General features: G+C 41.2%; 1 long non-coding RNA gene across 1 annotated transcript; it reads left to right on the top strand.

Annotated features, from left to right (window-relative positions):
- Window positions 1-452: 452 nt before the first annotated feature.
- LOC308185855 lies at window positions 453-11140 on the top strand. Its single transcript, XR_013943792.1, has 3 exons — window positions 453-717; window positions 4638-10127; window positions 10954-11140. It is a non-coding gene; the product is annotated as an uncharacterized lncRNA (long non-coding RNA).
- Window positions 11141-13852: the final 2712 nt, after the last annotated feature.

The following is a 13852-nucleotide window of genomic DNA, read 5'->3' as shown; positions in this document are numbered from 1 at the left end:
TTACTCTGTATGAATAGACAGTCTCCTATATAGAAAGATAAGACTGACCATATTGTCTACATAGGAGGTTCATCTCTGGGAGGCAACAGTTTTGTTCCGACACAGTATTCTGATGGTATTTTTTTCCTGAAAGCAAGAAAAATGATTAGTATTACTTCTGAACATTTTAGACTGTGAAGAGTCAGACTTTTTAGTGTCACTAATAAACACCAGCCTTGGGCAAAAGGGAGTTGAGCAGCTTTCTCCTGTTTATCTCTTACACAAACTATGTGGACAGAGGTTTACAGGCTTGGTATCAGAGGTTGCCGAGGGAGGGATTCTTGTCTTGACAGGACGGCCCTGCTTTGGCAGCAGAACTGAATCTTGAAGGCCATGGTGCCCGAGTGAAAAATTTTGCTTCATTAGGTGTATAATGAATACTAAAGTTAACGCCCCAGAATATGATAATGAGCTTAATGAAGTACTTGCTAAACATACACGACTATTGTACTTAACTCTCCACCCATAGACGTCACCCCAGGGAGGGAACAGATAAGGTTAGGATATAAAAGACTGTTAGAAGTTTGTGTAAGGAAAAAAAAAAAAAGAGTTAATGTTAGGGAAAAAAAAAAGTTAGAGTGAGGAAAAAAGAAGAGTGGGGGAGAGAAAGAAGAAATTTGGAAATCTAGAAGAAGCAGATGACGGGCTGTGCTCCACCAGGACAGGGATGCCTTCTTGGTAAGCTCTGCGTCTTCACCCTTTGGTGAGGAATACCCGGGACAGCGTTTTGCTAGCACTATTATCATATATTAACTCTACTGCAGTAAGTGTATTTATCAATGACAATACTACATCTGTTACCTTATTGAATACATTCAACTCAGTGAAAGCCTTTAGCAGGGCTCTGAAACTGGCATATGTTTGACTGATAAATCCGTTTTAACGTGGTGCTAAAATTGGCATAGTTGGCAGGATTGCCATGGATAAACTGCTGCGAAAATGTAAGTGTGCACCATCAAAAGCACGAAAAGAATGGGTCCAAAAATTTTTGAATGATGACGACAAAGTGATAGAGCTGATAGAAGAATGTAGAAATGAGGAAAAATTTTGGAAAGGTAAAGGCAAAGGCAAAGGAATTGTTAATGTAGTATTGGGGGCTTGCTTGCCTTGCGAGGAAAAGGAAGTTAAAGAATCTCCTCCCCTTGAAAGAATTGCAGATGTGGAATATGCTGCATTAAAATCAGAAAACGAAGGGCTGAAAACATCACTGGCTTTTGAAAATGAAAAACAGGAGAAACTAGGGACAGAAAATAGGGAACTTAAAATGCTATTGGCCTCAGCTGAAAGGCGAGAAAAACAACTACAGGAAAAATTAGATCTCTTACTAAATCAGCTGCCATTCTCTATCTCTGATAAACAAACCCACAAACTAATACACTGTACAAATCCTGAGACATGGGATGGAGACATCTGTTATAGTAGTGATGACAATGAACTAGTAGGACATTCGGATTATGATCTTACCCTGGAACCTGTACCTATACAACCGTTAATCAAAACCGAAATTACAAATGATGGAGATGACAATGCCTGTGCTACAGTACAAACCACCCCGTGGTCTCCGGAAAAATTAGCAAAGTTGCAGGAAAAGTATTCTAGGCACCCAGAGGAGTCCAGGATGGAATATGAGTGGCGAGTCTCCCTTGAGGCGGGGGAGAGCATCTTATTAAGTGGGGAAGAGGCAGGCGGCTGTGGGGGTCCTGGAGTGTTTTTAAACATTGCAGAAGATAATCAAAATTGTTCGTTGACTACACAAGCTGCCCATTGGGATGGCGGTTTAGACTCGCAAGAAAGAGGAGATTCCCTTGTTATTAAGATCTCAGGGTTCTCTGATTTGGCTGCATCTGTGCAAAATGCAGCCTGCATACAAGTGATATATGAGAGTGATGTGTTAAGGCAGTACTCTCTGCTAGCAGCTGGGCATTCGGACATTGACAGGGTGGTATCAGACTTGGAAGAAAGAGGTATTATTGCTCGCATGCATTCCCCTTACAATTCTCCTGTATGTCTGGTGGAAAAGCTGAATGGACAGTGTCAGCTTATGAATGATTATAGGCAATTGAATGCCAATACCACACCTTTAACTGCCACTGTGCCAAATATTGCAGCATTGGTAACACAAATTCAGGAAGCATCACACCCATGGATGGCAACTTTAGATGTTAAAGATATGTTTTTCATGATTCCGCTCCAGGAACATGATAAGGCTCAATTTGCTTTTACTTGGAAAGGGATACAGTATGCCTTTAATGGTCTTCTTCAGGGATATAAACACTCCCCTACTATTGCTCACGATGTCTTGGCAAAGGTTTTAACAGAAATCCCCACCCCACCAGGCATTGTAATATATCAATACATTAATGACATATTGATAGGAGGGGAAGATGCAGAGGGAGTCAGACAGGCCATGGAAGCTGTACGAGAAAAATTGATAGTGTCTGGATTTGACATTCCTATATCAAAATGCCAGGGGCCCATACAGGAGGTTAAATTCCTGGGAGTCTGGTGGATTAAAGGAGCTGCTTCTATTCCTCCGGACACCCTGGATAAAATACAGCAGGGGCAGAGCCCCTCTAGCACAAAGGAGTTGCAGCAAGTTCTGGGAGCTTTAGGTCACTGGCGTAAATATATTCCTTGTTTTTCTAACGTTGCCCGTCCCTTATACAATCTGCTAAAAAAATGGAAATCATGGGTCTGGAGTAAACAGCACAAGGATGCATTAGATTTATTAATAAAAGAACTGAGGTTATTTCAACAGCTATGTTCCTTACACCCGACTGACCCTATCCACGTAGAATGGGGATTCAGTGAGCATGGTTCCCATTGTAACCTTTGGCAAAAAGGACCAGAAGGACCACAGATGCCACTGGAGTTTAGCTCCCACTCTTTCAATGACACCGAAATGAGATTTTCTGATCTTGAAAAAGGCTTGCTGTCTCTAGTGCGAGCAGTGAAGCGGGCAGAACAGATAAGAAGAGAACAGAGTGTAATTGTTCAAGGGCCTTTCTGTCTCCTAGATATAATTCACAAGGGTATGGTACCCCCTGCAGGTATTGCCCAGAAACCCGAAGTCCGTAAGTGGTATGCCTATCTGGAAGGTATTAATGAAATCATGCCTATTACAGAAGGCAATGTTAAGGTATCTAAATTCCAGAAAGATATAAACTGTAATTTACTATTCCAAACCCCACCAAGCAAACCATCTCCAATTCATGTGGCATCTCCTCTGAGGGAAGGCAGTGACCTTAACCAGGTATGGTTCACTGATGGATCATCCTATAGGCAAAATAATGAGTGGAAATATAAGGCCGTGGCTTTAGAAGTAGCCACAGGACAAAGATTAGAAGAAACAGGTAAAGGGAGTGCTCAAGTGGGGGAACTTAGAGCAGTCTTACTAGCTGCACAGCATGGTGCCAGTCATATCTATACTGACTCGTATGCAGTTTATAAAGGAGCCACAGAGTGGGTAGGCCACTGGGCAGCAAACAGCTGGCAGGTAGATAGAGTCCCTGTCTGGCAAACTGACAGCTGGAAGCAATTGCTAGAAATAAGAGAACAAAGGGTGCTGCATATTGGTTGGGTAAAAGGACGTGATCGGTTAGCCACTGTCACTTCTCAGTTTAATCGGCAAGTTGACAACCTCACAGAATTACAAAATACTGATGTCGTGAATGATGACCACAAATGGGCACGGTTACTCGAATGGTTGCATGTAAAACGAGGCCACGCTGGTCAAGCTGATTTATGTCGAGAAGGCATAGCTCGAGGATGGCCTGTATCAGTAAAGCTGTGTGAACAAGTAGTCACTGCCTGTTCACAATGTTGCTTGCGACTTAGCAAAGACCATGTGAGTAAAGCACCTCCCTTACATATCCGAGATAAGAAAATGCTGTGGCACACCTGGCAGATTGGTTATATAGGCCCACTACGACCCTCAAGGGGTAAAAGATACATATTGGTGGGGGTGGAATTAATTTCAGGAATTACCACAGCCAAAGCTGTTACAGCTGTAACCGGGGAAAATACAGTCCATAGTCTGAAGAAATGGTTTAGTGTACTTCCCCTTCCAGAAGAGATTCAGAGTGATGATGGATCACACTTTACAACCACGGTGGTACAAGACTGGGCAAAGGAGGAAGGGATCCGGTGGGTATTTCGCACCCCATACTACCCCCAAACCAGTGGTATTGTTGAACAAACAAATGGGTTGATCAAGCAATATGCTAAAACCTATGAATCTGGGTGGCATCTACGACTCCGTGATACCATCTACCAACTAAACAATAGATGGAGTGAAGACAGTTGCCCGAAGATGAAAGCTTTCAGCATTCCTGCCACAACTGTAGTACCAAAAGCAGACAAAAGAGTAGGGGAACACACTACTGCCTTTTATGCAGGCCAGCCTGTGCTGGTTAAAATGCCTCAGTATGGGACAGTGGCAATGGTGCTAACAATCCCAAAGAACATTTGTACTTGGGAAGCAAAAGATTGCTCTGGAAAACTCTATCAAATCAATACTGGATGGATACTACACCCCCTTTTAACTTAACATCTGTCGGTCACATACGACCGAGCATCTTCTCTTTTATATTTTACAGGACTACTGACGCCAAGAAACTGCACATGGGACAACAGGTTATCCTACACTGAGCTGGGATGCACTCAAGGGCTGTTAATATTTATGTTTGGAATTACTGTGGTTTTAATAGTGATAGTAATTTAGAAACCAAAATTTTAACATGGGGACAGCTACGTGGATTATTTTGATCATATTATTAGGAGCCTTTCTTGGAAAACCTGAAAATTCAAATCTCATAATGTGATTAATTCAAGCTTTTGGGTACATGGATACTGTTAGTCAAATCACAGAATGCCTTTCCCTTCCCCAGTCTGCCAGTTCACCAGTGACTTGGGGAATAACGACCATGGGACTGACCTAGACTTGGGAGGCTATGTGGAAAACACAAAACCGTACCAATTTAACATGGCACACTGAGGAAGGGAAATACGTCCTACAGTGGACCCTTAAGAAAAATGTAACTGTAGATAATTGGAATATCACTAAGCTACCACTAAAAACTAAGGGTGGTGGTGAAAAAGCTGGGACAATCTACTGTCTGGAGAAAAGTACATGAACACACCATGGAGAATGCATATTCCTAAGGTGAGAGCGCTTCAGCATGATGACTGGTATTACATGCAGATTACTGACTGGTGTATTAATTGGGATGGGACCACTGGGTTACCAAATGATCCCATACAGGTCAATATCTGATATGCAAAATTTAATATTGCTCATAGATAGCTCAAGAGACTATAACTGGAACTGTACTAAAGTTTATAATTGCAGCAGTTGAGAGGCTGGAATTCAAAGATTGGGCCTGGTAGCTCAAGCTTTCCAAATATGCTGCATCTGTTGTAACTGTACCACCCCAATTAATGTCACTTGGTCTCATTTGACTAATAATGATACCTGGTCTGATACGATTTGTTCAGAACTCACTAAAACCTCTACTGGACACACCGCATGGATTAGTAGTGATGGAACATGGACTACAGACTTACCTGTGAGAAGTCAGCGATGCCAATACGTGCTGGAAGTGTTAACACTTTGCCACCTCTGGAGAGAACAACACCTTGCACCGGCTCCATGGGGACGAACCAAAAGGTAATCAAAAGACCCTTGTCAGTACACCAAGACAGGAACTGTAGTTGAATGGGCCCTGGAATCAATTTTCACACCTCAAGTCACAGCATTCCAGCATCAAAGGATGTTGTGTAACCTCACCAGGCAGATTGCAGCACTGGCTAGTGCAATTCGGGTCACGCTGGAAAAACTGAATATGCAACTACAGGCCACGTTGAACATGGCACTACAGAACAGACTGACATTAGATTTGCTATTGTTGCATGAAAATGGAGTGTGTGGATACTTGGACTTGGTCAACAGTGCCTGCTGCATCCATATACCAATAGTAACACAGTACCTTAATGAACAAACAGACAGCATGAGGCACGTGGCAAAAGCGAGTAGAGATTTTACAGAAAGCATGGAAGGAGGATAGTTGAACAAACTTTTGCATGGATTAGGATTCTCACTATCAGGATGGCTTGTTTCTTTATTACTATCTACATTGACAGTAATTATTGTAACTATTCTGTTTTGTATTTTATTAGCTTGCATCAAATCCATGCTAACCTGGATGTTGATTCATCAGTTGTGCATGATGTCTGCATGGACTGAATTAGAGCTGTGTCTAGGTTGAGATAAAGAAAATTTGAACATAAGGGATACCCCCAAGATTGATTCCATGTAAGCATGATTTGTATCTTGAATTGAGTGACTATAGTCACTGGGTGGATAATGTGGAGAAGAGTCAGACTTGTTAGTGTCACTGTTAAACACCAGCCTTGGGCAAAAGGTTGTTGGGCAGCTTGCTCCTGTTTATCTCTTATACAAACTATGTGGACGGAGGTCTGCAGGTTTGGTATGAGAGGCTGCTGAAGGACGGAGTCTTGTGTTGGCAGGACGGCCCTGCTTTGGCGGCAGAACAGAATCGTGAAGGCCACGGTGCCTGAGTGAAACCTTTTGCTTCATTAGGTGAAAATGGATATTAAAGTTAATGCCCCTGAATACAATAATGAGCTTAACGAAGTACATGCTAAACATACATGACTATAGTACTCGACTCTCCACCCAAAATCATGCTAAACATCACCTGAGGGAGGGAACAGATAAGGTTAGGTTATAAAAGAGTGTTAGGAATTAGTGTAAATAACAAAAAGATTAGTGTTAGGAGGAAAAAATAGTGTTAGAAAAAAAAGAGTGAGGAAAAAAGTAGAGTGGGGGTGACAAGGAAGAAACTGGAAATCTAGACGAGGCAGTCAACAGGCTATGCTCCTTCTCCTCCACCAGGACAGGGATGCCTTCTTGGTAAGCTCTGTGCCTTCACCCTTTGGTGAGGAATACCCAGGATAGCATTTTGTTAGCATTATTATATTAGCACTATTGCAGTAAGTAAATTTATAAATGAGAGTTCCGAATCTGTTATGTATGTCACCTTATTAAATAAGTTCATCTTTGTGAAACTGTCTTAGTGAAAGTCCCTAGCAGGGCTCTGAAACAGGTAAATGTTTGACTTGGACAAATCCCCTTTAACGTGACACGGACTCAAAGTATGGACTTCAGAATAGCTTTCCTTTTCCTATCCCCTGTTCTAATACAGAACACTTGTATTTCCACTGCTCCCCATGATCAGTAGGGTAGCTTTTATTGTTTATCTGTTTCTTTTTACACTGTTATATCTTTGTATTCTAATAGTCCCATGAGGGTTTTGAAAGAGAAAACCTTTAAAAATCTTGTAATTTGATACTTACCAGCAGCATATACATCACTCTATAGGCCCCTCATAGCCCTAGGAAATCTCAGTTCCTTGTTCAGTACCTTCCTGGATCATTTTCATTTGCAACCAACCACAGGTTTCAGACTAATCTCATCACTACCTTTCCATAGAAACCATTTTCCTTTTTGCTGACCCGATCATGGTTTTATTGTCATTATCCTCTTATTGTCATCTAAGAACAATGTAATTTCTGAAGTTTTTACCTGTTGCCTTTCTACTGGAAATTCAGGTTTAACCAAAAGCTACTGCCCAGTACATCTTGTCCCCTTCAGAGAACAACACTTTGGCTCAGTGGATTGGTGTAAATGTAGTTAAATAAAACATTTTTTTTTAATCAATATCTTCCTTATATTCAGATCCTCAGCAGCAATATCTGATAGCTGATCTATATTATGGCCTGTGATCTACAGCTGATCTATATTATGTGATAGATGTGATCTGTGGTAGCTGATCTATATTATGGCCAATCACAAGAGTGAATGTGTTCTGTAATTCTGTGATTCTGTGATTCTGCGATCTCTGTTAGGTATAGCTGTGTGCTTTCCTTTTTGTTCTGTACTTTCATAGATGTGTTGCTACTGTTGCAATTTATGTAATCTTCAATTCAGTTATATCCATATTAAAAAACCTAACATTTAATTAATGCTTGTGATAAGAATAAGCACTGCTTCTAATCTTGATCAAACCAAAGCCTGGAATCAGTCAGTAATAACTGACTCTCTCAGGAGTAATTGAACATTTTCAAAAAATCAAACACGTCACCAAATCTTCCTCCATCAACTATAACGCAAGCTCCTTGCCTTGCCTTGTCTTGCTTTGCCTTGCCTTCCCTCACCCCTCCCCTCCCCTCCCCTTCCCTCCCCTTTCTCCCCCTCCCCTGCTCTCCCCACCCCTCCCCTCCTCTCCCCCATCCTTTCCCCTCCCCTCTCCTCCACCGCCTCCCCTTCCCTCTCCTCCCCTGCCTTCCCCTCCCCTCCTCTCCCTATCCTTTCCCCTTCCCTCTCCTCCCCATCCCTCCCCTGCCCTCCCGAAGGAGGGTGGAGTTTCCCATTTGTTTCTACCGTTCCACATACACAGGTGCATCCTTTCAGGACATGGGCAAAGAAATAAAATAGATGTGTCTATCGCAACCGCAGAGCCAGGTTGTGATTAGAGCTGATTCATTAGAGCTGAAACTAGAATAATGGTATTTTAAAACACTAATGATGAGACAGAATATAAAACGTAAACACATTTGGTGTTTGTGTTGGTAAGCTGAATCCTTCCCCCATTCTGTCCCAGCCCAGCAGCCATGCAGCAGAGAAGCAATAGTCCCAAAGATCACCACTTTTAATGTAATATGTACATCCAGAGTCAGAGTAATTTCCCTACCTGCTTGAAAAACTCTTGCCACCCTGTTAATGTATTTTTATCTTGTCTCTCATAGCCTGTGCTTACAAAGCAAGCTTCTCTGGCACATTCATGAACAGTCTGGAGCACTGGTGACAGAGTTAATATTATAATTGTGCCTTGGCTGACAGGCTCACCAAATGTTACTATCCCAGAGCAGAAATAGTTAACAGTTATGAAACTAAAATTTTGAAATAAACATCAAAGAAATATCACATCTTTCATCTCAGAAGGCACCAAACATTGCAGCTGCTGTGTATGTCCAGTCTAATGCATGGCCCTCAGGAGAACTTCTGTCTCCACAAGGTCTTTGGGAAAGTCATCCTAGCATACCCCTGTGAATAATAACCCACTACCTTGCAGTGTAAGAAATACAAGGAAATATGCTAACTGTTCACATCATCATAGATGTGTGGCTACCTACTCACATCATCACAGAGATAGCACCAGAGTACATCAACGATGTTCAGACGGGGCTCCCAGGAACTTGTGGCTATCCGAGTCTCAGGCTTCAGGGTATGCCTGAGTTTTCTGTCAGTGTCTGACAGCAGCAGTGAGTACACCTGTGGGAGGTGCACCCGGGTAGAAGAATGGCTCAGCCTGGTGACATAGATGGGAGGAGGTGGGCAGGCTGAGGGGCATCTGGGACTCAGAGAAGGAGAATGACTGATGGAACCATACCCTACCATCCCTGAGACAGATGTGTCAGCCAGCCACAACACAAGAAATGAAGGATCCCTTACTCTCTTGCCACCAGGCAGGAGGGGACCCAAGAAAAAGGGGGGAATGAAAGCAGGTTTCTGCTCAGAGAGGCAGGTGAATCCCGTCCCTGCCTACCTCACCTTCACAGGCGCCCTTACACGAAGAGTATGAGGCTCTGGACCTGGACAGGCAGGCGATGATGTGGACAAAGGTAAGTCCATGCTGACTTGCACCTAGGGCAAGTCAGTGTACCCCCATATAACAACCACCTCCATTAAAAAAAAAAAAAAAAAAAAAAAAAAGGTAGAAGGGTCGTTGTTATAGGTGACTCCCTTCTGAGGGGAACAGAGAGCCTGACATGCCAACCAGATCCAACCTATAGGGTTGCTATAGGGTCTGCTGCTTTCCTGGGGTCCACATAAGAGATGTTAATAGAGAACTCACTAAACTGGTACAGCCCTCTGTGTATTAACTATTATTGGTTTTGTTTGTCTGTTTTGTATTGGCAGTAATGAAGTAGCAAAGAGAAGTCCAATGGCAATCAAAAGGGACTTCAGGGCCTTGGTACAACTGGTTGAAGGACCAGGGGCAAAGGTATTGTTTTCTTCTATCCTTCCAGTAGTGGGGAACAATACAGAAAGGAATAGGCAGATCCAGCTGATCAATGTGTCTCTCCGAGGCTGGTGTCACCAGCAGAATTTTAGGTTTCTCAGTCATGGTATGGCCTACAGAACACTGGGCCTGCTGGCACCTAATGGAACGTATCTTTCTCAGAGGGGAAAAGGGATTTTTGCACAGGAGTTAACACGGCTGACTGATGGAGCTTTAAACTGGATTTGAAGGGGAAAAGCATAAAACCAGGCTTGCCAGTCATAAACTATGGGATGGCACACCAACATTTGAGGGACTGTGTGCATTATCTCTCAGTCTGCTCCATAAGGTGCTAGGTACACGGCAGCACATTTGAAATATTTCTACACCAATGTATACAGCATGAGGAACAAGCAAGAGGAGACAGAAATTGACTCAGTCCCACAGCTACGACATCACCGGCTTAAGTGAAACCTGGTGTGAGGAGTCCTGTGACTGGTGTGTTATGAAGGGCTCTTACAGGCTCTTCAGAAGGGATAGGCTGGGCAGGCGAGGTGGGGTTGTGGTGCTGCATGTAACGGAGGGGCTGGTCTGTACAGAGCTTGCAGGTGGTGATGACATGGTTGGCAGCCCCTGGATAAGGATTAAGGGACAAGAACGGCATGGAGCTGGGACAGGGGAGGGTCAGGCTGGGTGCTAGGGAAAGGTTCTGCACCCAGAGGGTGGTCGGGCACTGGAACAGGCTCCCGAGAGCTGTGGTCACAGCACCGAGCTGCCAGAGTTCAAGAAGTATTTGGACAGTGCTCTCAAATATTTTTTTTTTTTTCAGTGGAGCCAGGAGTGGGTCAGAGATCCTTGTGCATCTCTTTCAACTCAGAATATTCTGTGATTCTATGATTTATTTTTGCCTGTATAATATACCCACAATGGTAAATAGATGCTGAAACCTTTGCTGTTTTTTGAAGTGACAGATCATTGCCAGAGTATGATCCGCATTAAATGAAAACTGTTAATAATGCATCAGACACAATCATTCAAAACATTATCAAAGTTTCCTCATGTGGTCATTTGTATTATCGATTCACACAGAGCAACAAATAACCTCTAATATTTTCTGAATCACAAAAAAAAAGCCTCCTTGAAAACACACAGTGCACACAACAGACAGAAGTCACTAACTGTAAGCACTCCTAAGAGGAAAAACAATTCTAGAGAAATGTTGGAAAGTGGAAACTTGTCATCTGTGTGTCAGGTCTGACACTGAAGAGCCTTGGGGCTAGGTAAGAGGTTATTTGCACATGAATAAGTGTGAGCAAATACTATCTCCATTTTTTGTGATATCTTATCAAAGCTTTTGATCTACCTGAGATGAACAGGATAGCTGTTAATCTGGAAAGGAATAGATAAGTAATGTGTCAGAGACTAACTAAATCAGAAATTAAATTTTCTTCAGATCCATGGTTTCCTGATGTAGTTTCCCTTCTCACACACACGTTAGAAGTAGATTAGATTCAGATGCAATCCTTGCTAAGGAGATTAAATTGAAATGCAAACTTAGTCTAAAGAAATCTGATGCTCTCTGAATTCAGATTACTTTCATTCCACTTGGAAAAAAATTACCTCTTTGCACTGACATTGTAAGACTATCTCTACAACTGCACTCTTATAGATCAAGAAATTAATATCTTAGAGCTGCAGGGTACGCAACAAAGCATCACATTAAGCTCGTATATTTTCTGATCAAACTGAGGATCTGACATCTGATGGTATAATGAATGGTTTCTCATGTTTTTAGAAAGGCCTGCAAGAGCTTTGCCAGCTAGTACAAAGCAATCACTGTAACATCCTAGAGAAAGCTACTGTCAAATACCTTATGTCTGGAGACGTGAGAGGATGCGATGGGATCTAGGAGAGCAATACTTCATTGTCTGATGAAGAGGAACAAGATATCTGAGTCAGCTTTCTGGAATAATTCAATATCATCAGGACAGGCAACAGGGTCCAGCCCAATGCACAGTTCTCTTATTTATTTATTTTTAGCTGAAAAAATACTTTTATCTATGGATGCTATGTTTCTGAGCAAATGATCCAGGGTACTGGAAAGTCACAAGGTAAACAAAAGCATTGGCTTGAGAAGGCCACTGCATTGTGTTGTGTTTTTGTTTCATTTTACTTCTTTTACATTTGGCAAAGTTGAAAATCAGAGGAAAGGAGTGGTGTTAAGCACATACGCAAAAGATTCAGTACTACTTTTTGATTATCTAAACCATAAAGTCATCAGAAGTCCACATATGAAAGTATCAAAGACAGATTTGTGATCAAAGAAAACTTCTTTGGAAGGATAGGTAGTTTTTCTCATACCTATAAACACACACTTACATACACACACTATGTATAAACTACTCTTAACAGTGTGTGAAGGCCTACATGACAGAAAAACAAAGTACAAATGATTTCATTTACATTTCTTTGCTCCAAATGAGAATATAATAATTGATAAATATTTCACTTTTGATTTTCAATACAATGAGCAGCAAGTCAAAAAGTAACTAAATATTTTTTCAAAGCAATACAGACTTTTTGTTAACTCATTACTTACCACTGAAAAAACAAACAAACAAAGAAAAAAACCCACAAAAAACAGTTATCAGCCATTGCTGCTGTAAAGAGCTATTTAAATCTCAGAACATTATCAAGAACAGAAACAGAACTATTTATGACTGGATTAAACTTTTCTGCCTGAAAAATTGTGTTTCACAAACACAGCATTCCTATCTCCTTAAAAGCATTAAAGGAAGAAAAGATTACCCTGGTAAAGTTGCAGTTTCCTGGTTTGATATTCAAATTTCTACTGCTGCTTAAATTTCAGGTATTCTTTCAAAAAAAAAATATATAATAACAAAAAGTGAACATGAAAATAAATTACCATTTAACTTCCTCAGAGATGTTTTAATGTGAAAGATTTTTTTTAATTCAGTTTTATGAGAAGTTTAAAAATTAAATAACAGATTTTCTACATAAAAACCCAGATTTAAAGATATTTCCGGTATCTGAGTACTTAGTTTTTTTCAGAGGTAGCTTTTATTTCCCCCTATTTCTTAAAAAAAATGTTTATTTTATTTAATTTTTTTTTCTTAGTTTTCAGTTTTACAGTGGTCTAGTTACCTCATTTCAAGGAGGTAGCAATGAATAAATTACCTTAATTTGCAATGGTTATTATTTCATCATGTAGAAAACCCTAGCAAAATACCTAACAAATATAATAATATCCAACACCTTCCAAAAACTTTTTTTTTTTTTTTTAAATATTGGGCATTGTGTCAGAATATTGGTCCCATCAACACTGCCTATAGAGGAGCTCATGGCAATATCTTTTAATCACTTTTAAGTAGTTCATTTGCGTTTCATAAAATCAGAATAGAAAAACTCGTCAAACATCAAGGAAAAATCACATAGTACTTTCTACAGGGTCAGTGAGAGGGCTTAGCAATGCCCCAAGCACTTGCTAGAGCACTATTAGTTGCTTCCTCAATTACTTTAAAATGGAAAGGTGATCTAGCAGACATCAAGTTTTCAGAGTACCAACTTCTCTACAGAAGTCATGCTGATCCTGTATGTAAAAACACACCCACACACATTTAGAAAGCTAGAAAGACCCCATAATACAATTGTTCTTGCAAAAATACCAATGTTCAGATCTGTGGCCTCCTAGAGCCTCTTTCATTTAT

This window comes from Anser brachyrhynchus (assembly GCF_964034855.1).
Source record: "Anser brachyrhynchus genome assembly, chromosome: Z".
Lineage (NCBI taxonomy): Eukaryota > Metazoa > Chordata > Aves > Anseriformes > Anatidae > Anser > Anser brachyrhynchus.
The sequence above is the reverse complement of the archived record's forward strand: the minus strand, read 5'-3'. Positions and strand labels throughout refer to the sequence as shown.